The following is a 13,096-nucleotide window of genomic DNA, read 5'->3' as shown; positions in this document are numbered from 1 at the left end:
GGGGTAATAATAGAACCCTTGCAAGGTAAGTCTTAGTGGGAGGAAGTCAGATTACTGGTGTCCAGAGGCAAGGCCCTTGAAGGGATATTGAGACCTTCGCCCCTCCTCTTCCTCTCTTTGTTTCCTGACCACCATGGCTTGAAGAGTTTTGCTTCATCACACAATCCCAATGTGATATATGGTTTCACCACAAGCCCCAAATCAGCAGTGCCGAGGGACAAGGGACCAAAACTTCTGAAACTGTGAGCCAAGACAAACCGCTCCTCTTGAGTCGTGTTGTATTAGGTGTTTCATACAGTAATGGGAAACCGACCAGTACGTATCACCCACACAGAGGATGCTGCATCTGCCTCTTGAGCCTCACTACACTAATCTTAGAGCCAACCAGACAAGTAAAATTCTAGTGATACAACTGAGCTCACACAGGATCTGCTTGGTTGTTGATCCACTCTTTCCAGTGCTGTCCTCTGCCTTGCAGTTCTGTCTTCTAGATTTTATTGGCAATCCTTCCAATATAAGTGTCTTAAGCTTCCAAATTCATAGAAAAACAACACTGCAATAATTTGCATCAGGACACTGAGGATGGATGGCAGTGTTGGATCCTGTCTAGTATAGGACAGTGACCCAGTCAGGATGATTTTTCTTTCTCTACTATTCAAGGGCTTTGTCTTCTCTGTGTTTGCTCCTACCATACTTGCATAATAGTCTCTCATCATGCTCGGCCTGCTCAAAAACCCATCAGCTACCCACTCCATAAGTACCTATTGACTCCTAGGCTTCAGGCTCTTTCTCAACTGTCAATCAACACCACGTGATGTTTCAACTCTGCAAGAAAGGATGAAGGCATGTGCTGTGTCCATAGCCTCCTTGCAAGTCCGAGAGCCTTGTTTTATCAGACTCGCTAGCCTTCCCCTGACCTGTAGAAGAAGTTCCCATTGTAAGACACCATTGCAACAGGTTATAGATTAAAAACAAAACAAAAGGTAAAAGTTAGAAATAGTCCTTTTGCTTTTATATAGGTCCACAGCCAGTAGACACTAGCAAGCACCATGGTCTTTGTAGTCTGTAGGCTTTCTCTTCTATTCCTTTGTCTTGGCAAAGCCAATGCTGCTTTGCCTTTTCAGAGGCAGTAAGCTGAGAGTTTTCCAACCACTTTGCTTCAATGTGGATGCAATACCTTGATTTGAATTCTCCTAGGACTCCCGGTGCTTTCATTTGTTTCATTCATAAGCTTTTGGATAGGTCTGAGAGAGTTACCAAAGGAAAATGCAGAAGACTTAGGTAAACTCAAACTTCAGATAAACTCTTTTTAGAAATTGTGTGTGTGTACATGTGTGTGTGTATGTCTGTGTGTGTCTGTTTGTATAAGTGTGTGTGTCTGTGTGTGTGAATGTGTGTGTCTGTGTGTGAGTGGTGTGTGAATGTGTGTGTCTGTGTGTGTATAAGTGTGTGTGTGTCTGTGTGTGTACATGTGTGTGTACATGTATGAGTGTGTATGTCTGTGTGTATGTGTGAGTGTGTGTCTGTGAGTGTGTGTGTCCAAGTGTGTGTGTGAGTGTGTGTGTATGTGAGTGTATGTGTGTGAGTGTATGTGTGTGTGAGTGTATGTGTGTGTGAGTGTATGTGTGTGAGTGTGTGTGTGAGTGAGTGCGTGTGTGAGTGTGTGTCTGTGTGTGTGAGTGTGTGTGAGTGTGTGTACAGGTGTGTGTACATGTGTGAGTGTGTGTGAGTGTGTGTGTGAGTGTGTGTCTGTAAGTGTGTGTGTGAGTGTGTGTGTGTGAGTGTGTGTCTGTGAGTGTGTGTGTGAGTGTGTGTCTGTGAGTGTGTGTATGTGTGTGTGAGTGTGTGTGAGTGTGTGTGAGTGTGTGAGTGTGTGTGAGTGTGTGTGTGAGTGTGTGTCTGTGAGTGTGTGTGTGTGTGTGTGTGTGTGTGTGTGTGTGTGTAGACCAGAAAAGGGTGTCAGATCCCTGAGAGTTGAAGCTATAAGAGGTTGTGAGCTGTCTGCCTTGGTGCTGGGAGTCAAGCTCTAGTCCTCTGAAAGAATAGCAAGCACTTTGAACCAACCACGAAGCCATCTCTCCGGCCCTAAGATAAACTCTTAATCATTTTAAATGTCTGTCTAAGTTATTTTCTGTAGCCACTATAAAAGACCAGGACCAAAGGCAATGTATGGAAGGAAAAGGTGATGTTGACTTATGGTTCCAGAGGGAGAATCCACAACACTTGATGGGCAGGATGATGGGAGCAGGAGGCCAGAGCTGGAAGTTGAGAGGTCAGTTCAATGTCAGATGCAAAGCAGAGTCAACAAACTGAAAGTGGGGTGAGGGTATGAACTCTCAAAGGGAAAGCCTCCACCTCTTAAAGGTCTCCCAGCATCCCAAGTAGTGCCAACTGGGGACCAAGAGTTCATGTATGGAAGCCTATGGGGAACATTTTTCTTTCAAAACACAAGGCTGTCCCATGCTATATTTGGAACATAATTATGCAACAATGCCTTGTTTGTTTGAAATTCAAATGTAATTGGACATCTCATGTTTTATCAAGGAACCCTACCAGCATGTCATCCAAAACTTTGTACAAGATTAATCACCAGAGATGGCGTCAGTGTGGCAGAGCCACGAAAATCCCTGATTACAGAAGAGAGGAAGGGAAGAGAGCATTTGCAAACCCTGGCGGCTTGCATACACAAACTGTTTACCTGGTAATGGGAGCTGCGCCTCTTTCCATAGACTAATTGCATCTCAAGTGTTAGGACAAAGTAGGGAGGTGAGGAGAGGGAGATTATAGAAAAACAATACATCCACCAACTGTTCCTCCTCAAGTAAGTGAATTCCCTCACAAGAGTCTCCAGCAATCCTGCCTCGTATGTATGTCCCACATCATGCATGACTGAAGATAGGAAGCAAGGATTAATATGATCCCTAGAAAGTCCCCACTGCACAGTAAGCCATTCTTGTCCCTAGAGTCACAACTGTGGGTACATTGGAACAGAAACATAAACAGACATACCCCAAATTTGGGGATACTTCTGAAGACTGTGGACAATTCCCATAGTATCCAAGAGGGTAAGACGCATAGTTTCTACAGAAAATTAGGCCTCTTTCCTCTTTGTAATATGATTTCTTGGCTGGAGAGGAACTATTAAGCACCCTGAGATGCTCTATAGAATTGGAAGGTGATATTGTATTGTATTAATGTCACTTAATGGTAGCTGTCAATGATAGTGATGGAATAAATATGGAAAAGGAAATTACTGTAATTGATTGACAGTCCAGAATCTTCCACATTCGACCTAATGAGAGAAACCAGTGAGCAGCAGCTTCCAGTGTAAGTTATTAATGCAAATTGCATGCACCATGCTGGCATGCTGAATTATGCAATGCCGTGTGAATGTCTAATCCATTTCACCAGGCTTGTCTTTATCCAGAAAAAAAAATATTTCACTGACATGCTGATTAGTATATTAGGAGAGTTTAAGAAGTTTGGTGGTAAAGTAGGTGCCATCACGGGGTTATTAATTTAGTTCTGAACAAGACAAACAGGCCTGCACAGCCATCAAAATCACTACATAAGTCTACAAGATAACTTTGTCAAGACCGATGGGAATTTACAGAAAAGTCTTGTGATGTGTGCAAGGAATTAGCAAACAGATAAGGAGCACATCGTTTTTTTTTTCTAGAAAACTGCTGTCAAGGGCTCGGTACCTGGGTGGAACCAGACGTCTGCCAAGACATGGACAGTGCAGATGTTCAGAAACTTGTGGAAACTCCTAATAGACCCGAATGTAGAAAGTGAGAGGAATATGAAGTCCATATAAGGTTCAGGTCCTCTTTTGGAGACCCCAAGAAGATTTAAGTGCTATCCAGGAACAGAGCTTCTATGGGGAAAGGTCTGTGAAGCTTACAACTAAGTTGTCAATTGCCCTATGCTATCTGAAGAACTCACGGCTCGGAGAATTCTAGACCCTTAAGCTCTTAACTCTACACATATTAATCTTTGACAGTTGGATCAAGGCTAGACATCATGGTCCATGCCTTTAATCTCAGAACTCAGGAGACCAAAACAAGAGCAACTTGGTACATATCAAGTTTCTGGCCAGCCAGGGTCACACAGAGTCACCCTGTTTCAAAACAAAACAAAACTTGGATCGCTACAGGAAGTGCCTGAAACTTTTTGCTCTATGTTCTACCAATTCCTGAGTTTTTGCTGTTCATGGTAACACACGTGTTTCCAAGTTGGGGAGCACAGGGCTGAGAGGTTGTACACTGCAGTTTTCCATCAATGATCACCAAAGTTTTTGACTGGAAAAAATAGATGAGTTTTGTGGAATTCTGAAAAAAAAAAAAAAAGACCATCTCTTAGGTACCAACCACTGGGCTAGGTTTTGGATATATGCGGCCCCTGCCCTCTTAGAGCTCACATTTGTATAGTGGGCAAAGCCCTGGGAGGTAGCCATAAGAGAATGTTAGAGGCCAGGGTAGGGTTGATACAATCCAGAAGCTAGGAGCTCTGACTCTAAGGACATGGGCTGAGACTCCAGAGGGACTGAGTTTTCTTGTAAGTGATAAATTGGAAAAATGTGTATCTTTAGCCAGACCATGGTGGTACACGCCTTTAATCACAGTACTCAGGAGACAGAGGCAGGCAGATCTCTAAAAGTTCAAGCCCAGCCCGGTCTATAGAGCAAGTTCCAGGACAGCCAAGGATACACAGAGAAAACCTGTCTTGGGGGACAAGGGGGTTGTATCTTTATGGAGTTTAACTATGTCATACTAATATACATATCTATGGTATCATAGGCTTGTTTCCATACCACACACACACACACACACACACACACACACACACACACACACACACACACACACCTGCCCTACACCAGATCTACTCTTTTAGAGATTTTCAGGAACGCAATAAACTTTTAGCTGCAGTAAACACTTGAAATAACAGCTCTTGTGCTTACACTTCCTCTCTATTGAAATTTTGCCCCTTTGACCAATAACTCCATTGTCCTTCATTCCCCATGGCCTCCTCTGTCCAGCCTCTGGTCACCACCATTCTGTCATTTGTAAGTTCTGCTTTTCTGGTTCTACATATGAGAGAGACCATGTAGAATTTGTCTTTCCATATCTGCTCAGTGCATTCATATTATTGTAAATGACAAGGTTTCCCTCTTCATGGCTGAATGAAGTACCATTGTGTCATAACATGCTTTCTTGGTGTGTTCAAAAGTGACTAGGCACTTCTGTTGAATCCACGCCTTGGCTATTATTAAGAATATAACAATAAACAATGGGGTTGGGGGTGCAGATCTGTCTCCTATATATTAATTCTGTTTCCTCCAGGTGTATGCCCAGAAGTGGAGTTTCTGGACCATATAGTAGCCCTCCTTTTCATTTTTAAAATGAATCTCCATAATGTTTCCCATCATGGTTATACTTAATGTCACCTTTTCTTGACTCTTAATACGAATGTGTATGTAAAAAGCTATACTCATGATTTCATATATCCCAATGGAACTTTTCGCTTTTAGACAAACCAATTTCTTCCAAATGAGGCAACTTACAAAAACCATGAAGCAATGAATAAGGAATTAGCCCTCAAATATACTAGATTGTGAGCTTAGTACGTAAACGACCAGAGTTAGGGAAAGCAACAAGAACGGTGAAGAACTTCAGGAAGAAACAGGCCTGGGAGAACTGACCTTGCAACATGAAGAATAAGAGAGTCATTCAGCATGTTCCCATGCATGGTTTGTTGTTTGTTTGGTTTGGTTTTTTTTCCTCCCCTCCTTTCACTAGCACCGGTGCCCCAGGGAACAGCATACTCTCATCAAGTTTTCTATGGAATAATTGAAGCCCTTACAAGGTTAAGTAAAACACTACAGGTCACCCAGCAAATTAGCAGCCGAGTAGAATTACAACACAGGCCATCTTTCGCCCAACTCAGGGCAGAGTCCCTGGGCCCCAAAGTTCTGAGTGTGCAGCAAGATGGAAAAGGAAACTTTATCTAAAGAAAACTGAGCAAAATCGAGAGCTTCTGCAGGAAAAAATAAGGGTACCGCTGGCTGCAAAAGTACAACCTCACTTCGGGTACCATAGGACCCAGTTTGAAGGTGCTTGGAAAGGCTTGCTCAATATAGTTTGTCTTCTCCAAAAAGAATGATGTCTCTTTTTGTTGTTTAAATATGAAATGTCTCCCATGGGCTCACGCTTTTGAGCTCTTGGTATCCAACTGTTCGGTGAGATTATGGGACCTGTTAGACATGGTGCCTGGGGCAGTTTTGAGGTTACAGGTTGGCCCCACTTCCTGTCTGCCTCTCCACTTCCTGACTGACAACCACTTATGTGCTCTTGCTGCCCCAACCCTGAGCCATTCTAGGGATTATGCCTTCTCTACCATAACAAACTGTGCCCGTGAGCCAAAGCACTCTTCCCCACCTGTGTTGTTGCTGTCGCTACTCTATCACAGCAATAAAAACAACTACAGGTCCCTGAATGGCAAACGGGCACACCAGGCAAGTTCCTGGCCAATCAATATCCAGCTCTCACCAGAACAAGAAGAGGTATTCCATGGCGAGAGTATTTCTTTCCTAATTTTACACTCAGCTATATTAATGGGGCCCTCCCTACCACACTCCAACTTTCTTAGTACCTCAATGAATGGGCAACTCGTCCATCATTCATGGGTTGCTCTAGATCATAGGGAAGCCAGTCTCTTTCCCGTGTCCACTCTGTTGGAGATCTTGAGGTCCAAAAGCAAGATACAAGCTCCACACAGCATGTAATAGAAAAAGGTGCCCCACCAAAAATCTCTGTAGGACTGAGCTCCCTTGACACATGACAGCCTGCCTCAAAGAAACCACTACCCTGCCAGTACATTCTCACCTCAACCAACACTTCAGCTGACTTAGTTCCTGTCTCTTTCAGCCTCTTCCTTCTCTCCATCCCTAGTCCTTAGGTTCTCCCAGAACTTCCAACTCATGCATGACCCAGCATTTGTGTAGGAATCCAGAGAGGATAGCAGTCTCTACTTTGGATCCTGTGAGGCTACTCTTGCTTCTTACCCGCACTGAGCTTATGCTTCAACAGGAGGGGAGAATAAACAAGAAGACAGCATCTTCATGGGAATGCTGCTATCAAAGGAAGTGACCAACTATATACTTTGCAGTCAGGGAGAGTTTCTCTGAGTAGATTACACTCTAAGTAGAGCACTTTAAACTCTGAGACAAGCAAGGGGACAAACAAATGTTCTAGGTAGAAGAGACAGATCACACACAAGTATGAAGGAAAATTTCGACTTGAAGGAGAGTTATATAATACAGTGCTCCCTATGTAAACATCAACAGCAGTGTTAGATAGTGCAGTGCTCCCTATGGGAATGACAACAACAATGTTGTATAAGGTTGATCTTGTGTTTGGAAGCTTCTCGTAACCCAGTCTCTCCTCCACTAAATGACAATAAGTGCCTATTCTAACTGCCAGGTACATATGAATTCACATCCATAAGTGAGCTTCTCCTAGTATAGTTTGGGGCAATTCTAGTGCTACCCTAGTGGGAAAACACTAAATCACTGGGAAGCTTAAACAACAATGAGAAATCTGCTAACAGTCCTAGAGACTAGGAGCTCTAGATCAAGGAATCACTCCCTAGGGCTGGCTCCTGTTGTAGTTTGAAACTAGAATGTCCCTCAAAGCTCCTGTGTAAAAGCCTTAGTCCTCAGCATTCAGGGTTCCTGGAATGTAAGGGAAATGTCTGGAGGTGGAGCCTAGGTGGAAGAAGTAGGTCTTTAATGATGTGTCTTTCAAGGCTGCAGCTAGTCAGGCCTTTCTCTTTCTCTCCTTCCTAGCAGCTATATGTGAGCAGCTTTTCTCTACCAGACACTAAAACCATAATACTGGGTGGACAAAACCCATAAGCCACTGGGCCAAGAAACCATCAACCAAGACCTCTGAAACTGTTGAGCCCAGACGACTCCTTCTCTTTAAATTGATCTTTCTCTAGGATGTTGTCACAGCAACAGAAGGCTGCTTATCATAGTTCCTTATGATGCTTGAAGTGGGGATTTGCTTCATGCTGTCTCTTAGCTTCTCAAGGCCTGTGGGTCCTCTACATGCCTTCATAGCACCTTCCTTAATAGAAATCTGCCTCTAGTCTGATGTTCCCTTTCTATGAGGATGGCCGCCATGGTGGTTTAGGATGTATTCAACTAATTGTGTCTCCAAAGACTATTTCCAAATAAGGTCACGTGGACAGGTATTTAGGACTTTGACTTCCCTTTTGATAAATTCGTTTGTTTGTTTATTTGTTTCAGAAAGAGAAGCAATCCATTCAAGTCATAGTACAGAGTAAGGCATTTGGGGTTTATTTTAGCAGTGTTGGGGATTGAACCCAAGCTTTATACCTGCTGGGCAAGCACCCTGCCACCAAGCCACTGCCACAGCCTTGGCAGAGTATAACCAGGTAAGTGATAGACAGGACTTCTGCTGTCCAAAGATCACTCTGCTCTTGATGCAAAGACTCGGTTCAGACGAGGGAAGAACCAAGAGCATCAGTTCAGGACTCAGAGGGGACAAAAGCTTGATGTATAAGCCCAAAGACCCAAGTTCAAGCCCTGCAGCCCACAGTAGAAGGACACTCCTCGGAGTTGCCCTCCGACCTCCATGCATGACATGTGACATATGGACATCGTACATAACAACACACACATGCGTAAAAACACACATATACACAAACACACACAGGCACACACACATGCACACACAGACACAGAAACGCTAATAAATAACAATAATGAGGAGAAATAAAAAATATGTATCTTTAAGAACATCAAGTCATATAAAAGTACAGGCAGAAGGTGATGGTAGCTTGCAAGGTACTGCCATGATAACTGTGGTCTGGTATAGAGCTGATTGGAACTTCTGGAAGAACTGAACACGGAAACCGGCTACCCACAATGCGGAGAACTGATCAGTGACAATCAGTCTGTGCCCACTGGCACTCTGGGCCTTGAAGACCATTAGCATTCAAACAGAAACCAGGAAATAACTGGATGGCATTGCAGGTGCAGAGCCAGATGCTTCAACATCTGTGTGGGAACAGGTTACTAAGTCTCCGCCCATAAGGAAGCTATCTGCCACAACTCAGGCCAAGAGGACAATGGTGCCTCCCTCTCTTCCTCTCTCCAGTCGCCAGTGGCCCACGCTAGTGTCCACTCTCGGGTTTCAGTTCAAGAGCCATGCTGAGGCACAGCCCTTCTGATGAATTAATATTTCCATATCAGTGAACAAGAACAAGTTAACACGCCAATCGCGTGGGCTACCTTCCAGGGTTTGTCTGCTGGCAGATTAAAAAGTATGTCAACATGGCTTTATATTAACAAAAATCCAAGGCAGAAGCCTTTTTATTTGCTTTGTTTCGCTTTGCCTCTCCAGTTTATTGATAATGTTGGTGAACCCATGCCTGCATTTATGCAAAGTCTGACGGGCCAGGTAATGCCCGCTAGCCCTGCTGAGACCCTGGGGTATGAAAGGGTCAGGGAGCTGCAGCAGCAGCAGCTGTCAGTTAGTCGCTCCCTCCTGCTGAATAAATCAGCCAGGGTGTGGGAAGTTTCCTTCTTATAATATGGCTGTCACAAGATGGACTTTAAATATCTGAGTTTTATTTACAATGTGCTTCAACAGGAGGACTGCCTAGCAACTTTTCAGGAAAGGTTGACTTAAAAAAAAATAAGAAGAAAAGAAAGTCTCTCACACGATGAAATTTTTATTCACATGTAAAAAAGAATTATGTATTTTCATTTGCGGGGAAAATTGGAGGAACTGGCGATTGTCACATTAAGTAAAATGAGCCAGACTCAGAGGGATGGCTCCCGTGTTCTCTCTCATATGCAGACTTTCGAGGTAAATATACATGCGTAAATCATGCGAAGAGATGATGAAGGGGGGAAAGGAAGAAACCTAAAGGGAGAGGGAGGAGTAGAACTGGGAGGGAAGAAAGAGCAAGCATTGCCTGTTCTCCCTCATACGTATTTTAGGGTGTGTGTGTGACCAAAAAAGACCAAAAAACAAAACAAAACAAAACAAAAACCCCAGACACAGAAGGACAACTATTTGAGATGAAAAAAGGGAACAGGAAAAGGTGGATGAGGAGGGACAGAAGAAGGAGAAGCAGATGAGAGCAAGGTACAATTTTATACATACATACATACACACATACATATACATAATACATATATACACACATATACATACACACATACATACATGTATATGTGCATACACACATGCATATACATATATACATACATACATGTATACATGCATACATACACACATAAATATGCATACATGTATATGTGCATACACACATGCATATACATATACACACATGTATACATGCATACCTACATATACATATACATACATGTATACATACATGCATACATGTATATATATGACCAAGAGCAATAGCAATGACCCATAATGTTTATAGGAGACTCTTGAATAACACTGACCAGCTCGAAAGAGAGCTTTTCATGACTGGTGCAGGGGTTTCTGTTAGGTGGCCTTTGGTTCTTTAAGGGAACATTGTCCGCCCAGATGAGAACTCTTTATTTAAAGCATGTATGCATATTTATACACAGACTTACAAGTATCGCAGGCTTTTGTTGTCGCCGTTGCTCTGTGGGGGTTTTTGCTTCGTTTGGTTTTGTTTTGGAAGATAGTTAATAGTATGATTCCTTAGGACTTTTTTGGGCATCCTTACTGGTGCTTTTCCTTCATTCCCTCCTCCTGTGTTAATCTTCCTCCCCACTCCCTCACTAGAGCCCTCCCTTTTCCCAGTCCCCCAATCAGACCACTTGCATGCTATTACTCCTCTCTTCAAATTTTATTTTTTAAAGCCAGTAGCTTTAGACATTTCCTTACTCTCTGCCTCGGGTGTCTGTGCGGGGATAGTGATTCCGAGCTGACTTGGCTCCAAGGTCACAGCGCAGCGGAGGGTTACACTGGAGCTGTGTTTTCCAGGGACAGCTCGAAGATCAGTTTCACCACACCGCCTGCTATTTTTTTCTACAGTCTGTGTGCTAAGAACAGCTTTCACATTTTTAAGTGGTTGGGGGAAAAAAACAATCAAAAGACTCATATTTCATAACATACGAATCACACCGTGTCACACACGAAAATTAAAACGACGTGAAATACAAGTTTGGGTGCCTATAAATAAAGTCGCCTTGGAACGTGGCCAGGCACACTCATTTGCATGTTATCTGTGGCTGCTCTCAGGAAACAACAGAGAAGTTGAGTCCTCTTGTCAATGACTATGTAGCCCACAAAAGTCTGAACTCTTGACTGACTGGTCTGTCAGAGGAAATGCTTGACCATTCCTGCTACTGAGCTTAAGGGAAAGGTATGTTGGACCTTGTGTAATGGCCTCCCTGAATTTTCTATTTCTCTCCTGGCTCCTTGCAGATGAGTCTCATTTGTTTGAAAATCTATTCTGAGCTTCCTTCCAGGCAGCATGCTAGGTCCCAGGGATACAACCCGAAAAGCAACAGGTAGGTTCTGTACAGGAGCCCGGAACCCCACAGAAGAGCGGGCACGAGTCACAGAGGAGAGCAAATAAAGTGTGAGAAAGACAACTGTGGTGAGGGCCTCAAAGATGAGCTTCAGGGAGCTGGAAAAGGACAAAAGAGGTAACAGATTTCCTGTTGATATGCCAAAGTATAGATTAATAGTTAAAGGGAGTCTTGGAAAACTCTGAAGTTATCCAAGGAAAAGGGAGGAGGAAGAATTTAAATGTCTTCACCAGAACCCCTCTTCGTTATCTCCTTCCCTCTAGTGTACAGGGATGGGGTGAAGCAAGGAGTAAGGTAAACGAGGTTGTGAGGGATGAGGGAGGGGAGGATGAGGATGAGGGAGAGTGAGGAGGACCATGCCTCCTGAAGACTTTGAGATTTCATCTTTACGCTAAGCACAGAGGCGAGAAGTTGCATGAGTGCCTGGCTAACGAAACGCTGAAAGACTGCAGGAGAATAGACAAGTAACTCAGTGCATCCGTGCAATGACCAGCAGTAGAAATTAAGATGAATGTATGCCGTTATGTAGATGAATCTGGACCATAGATCACAAAGGGAGAAAAGAAAAGTCCAGAAGACAGCACACAGCATGATGAACTTTGACTTTTTTGCTATTTACTTACTTATTTCTTTCTTTCTTTATTTACTTAGCTTGAGTTGGGTATGGTCAGCATACTCATGCCAAGGCATAGATATGGAGGTCAGAGGAGAGCTGGCAAGAGTCAGGTCTTCCTTCTACCATGTGGGTTCCAAGAGTCTAACTGAGGTCATCGGGCTTAGCAAAAAGCAACTTTTTTACCTCAGGAGCTACCTTGAGGGCTCGTGACCTTTTCACAAAGTTAAGTGTAACCAAAGTATAACAAGATACCTTGGAAACATATTTATGCACGTCTATATTCATACGTATATAGTTGCACGTGTTTCTTATGAAGAGCCCAGTTTCGAGAAAAGGGATAAGGCTCAGCAGAGGCAGTGGTCCACACAAGAATGGGTGTGTTAATGACGCTGTCATCAACGCTCTGCTTCTTGTGAGCAATGAATGCACAGGTCGTTGTTGAATTATAGAAAGCTAAAATGATAGCTGGGCAGTGGTGGTCCACACTTTTAATCCCAGCGCTTGAGAGGCAGAAGCAGGTGGTTCTTTGAGTTTGAGGCTAGCCTGGTCTTCAGAGAAAGTTCCAGGACAGCCAGGGCTACCTAAAGAAATGCTAGCATGAAGGGAGAGAGAGAGAGAGAGAGAGAGAGAGAGAGAGAGAGAGAGAGAGAGAGAGAGAGGAAGGGAGGGAGGGAGGGAGGGAGGGAGGGAAGAAGAAAGGATGGAGAGAAAAGGGGGGAATGCCTATAAGAAGTTATAAAACCAATATAGAATGAAGGGTAACATGATTCGGGGTTTCTTTTTTCTGTATTTAAACTTTATTATGAAATTATAAAGCAGAGCCCTGTAACAACAGCAGCAGCAGCAACAACAACAGCAACAACAAGCCACACTTGGGCTTGCTTTTTAACACCCAGGTGAAG

General features: G+C 43.6%; 1 long non-coding RNA gene across 1 annotated transcript in view; it reads right to left on the bottom strand.

Moving 5' to 3' along the window:
- The window catches only part of LOC108348536 (uncharacterized), a 125,499-nt gene that overhangs the window by 31,084 nt on the left and 81,319 nt on the right, over nt 1-13,096 (bottom strand). The gene's annotated exons all lie outside the window — the stretch shown is intronic.

Source organism: Rattus norvegicus, chromosome 17 (genome assembly GCF_036323735.1).
Source record: "Rattus norvegicus strain BN/NHsdMcwi chromosome 17, GRCr8, whole genome shotgun sequence".
Classification (NCBI taxonomy): domain Eukaryota; kingdom Metazoa; phylum Chordata; class Mammalia; order Rodentia; family Muridae; genus Rattus; species Rattus norvegicus.
This window is presented reverse-complemented; position numbering and strand designations above follow the sequence as displayed.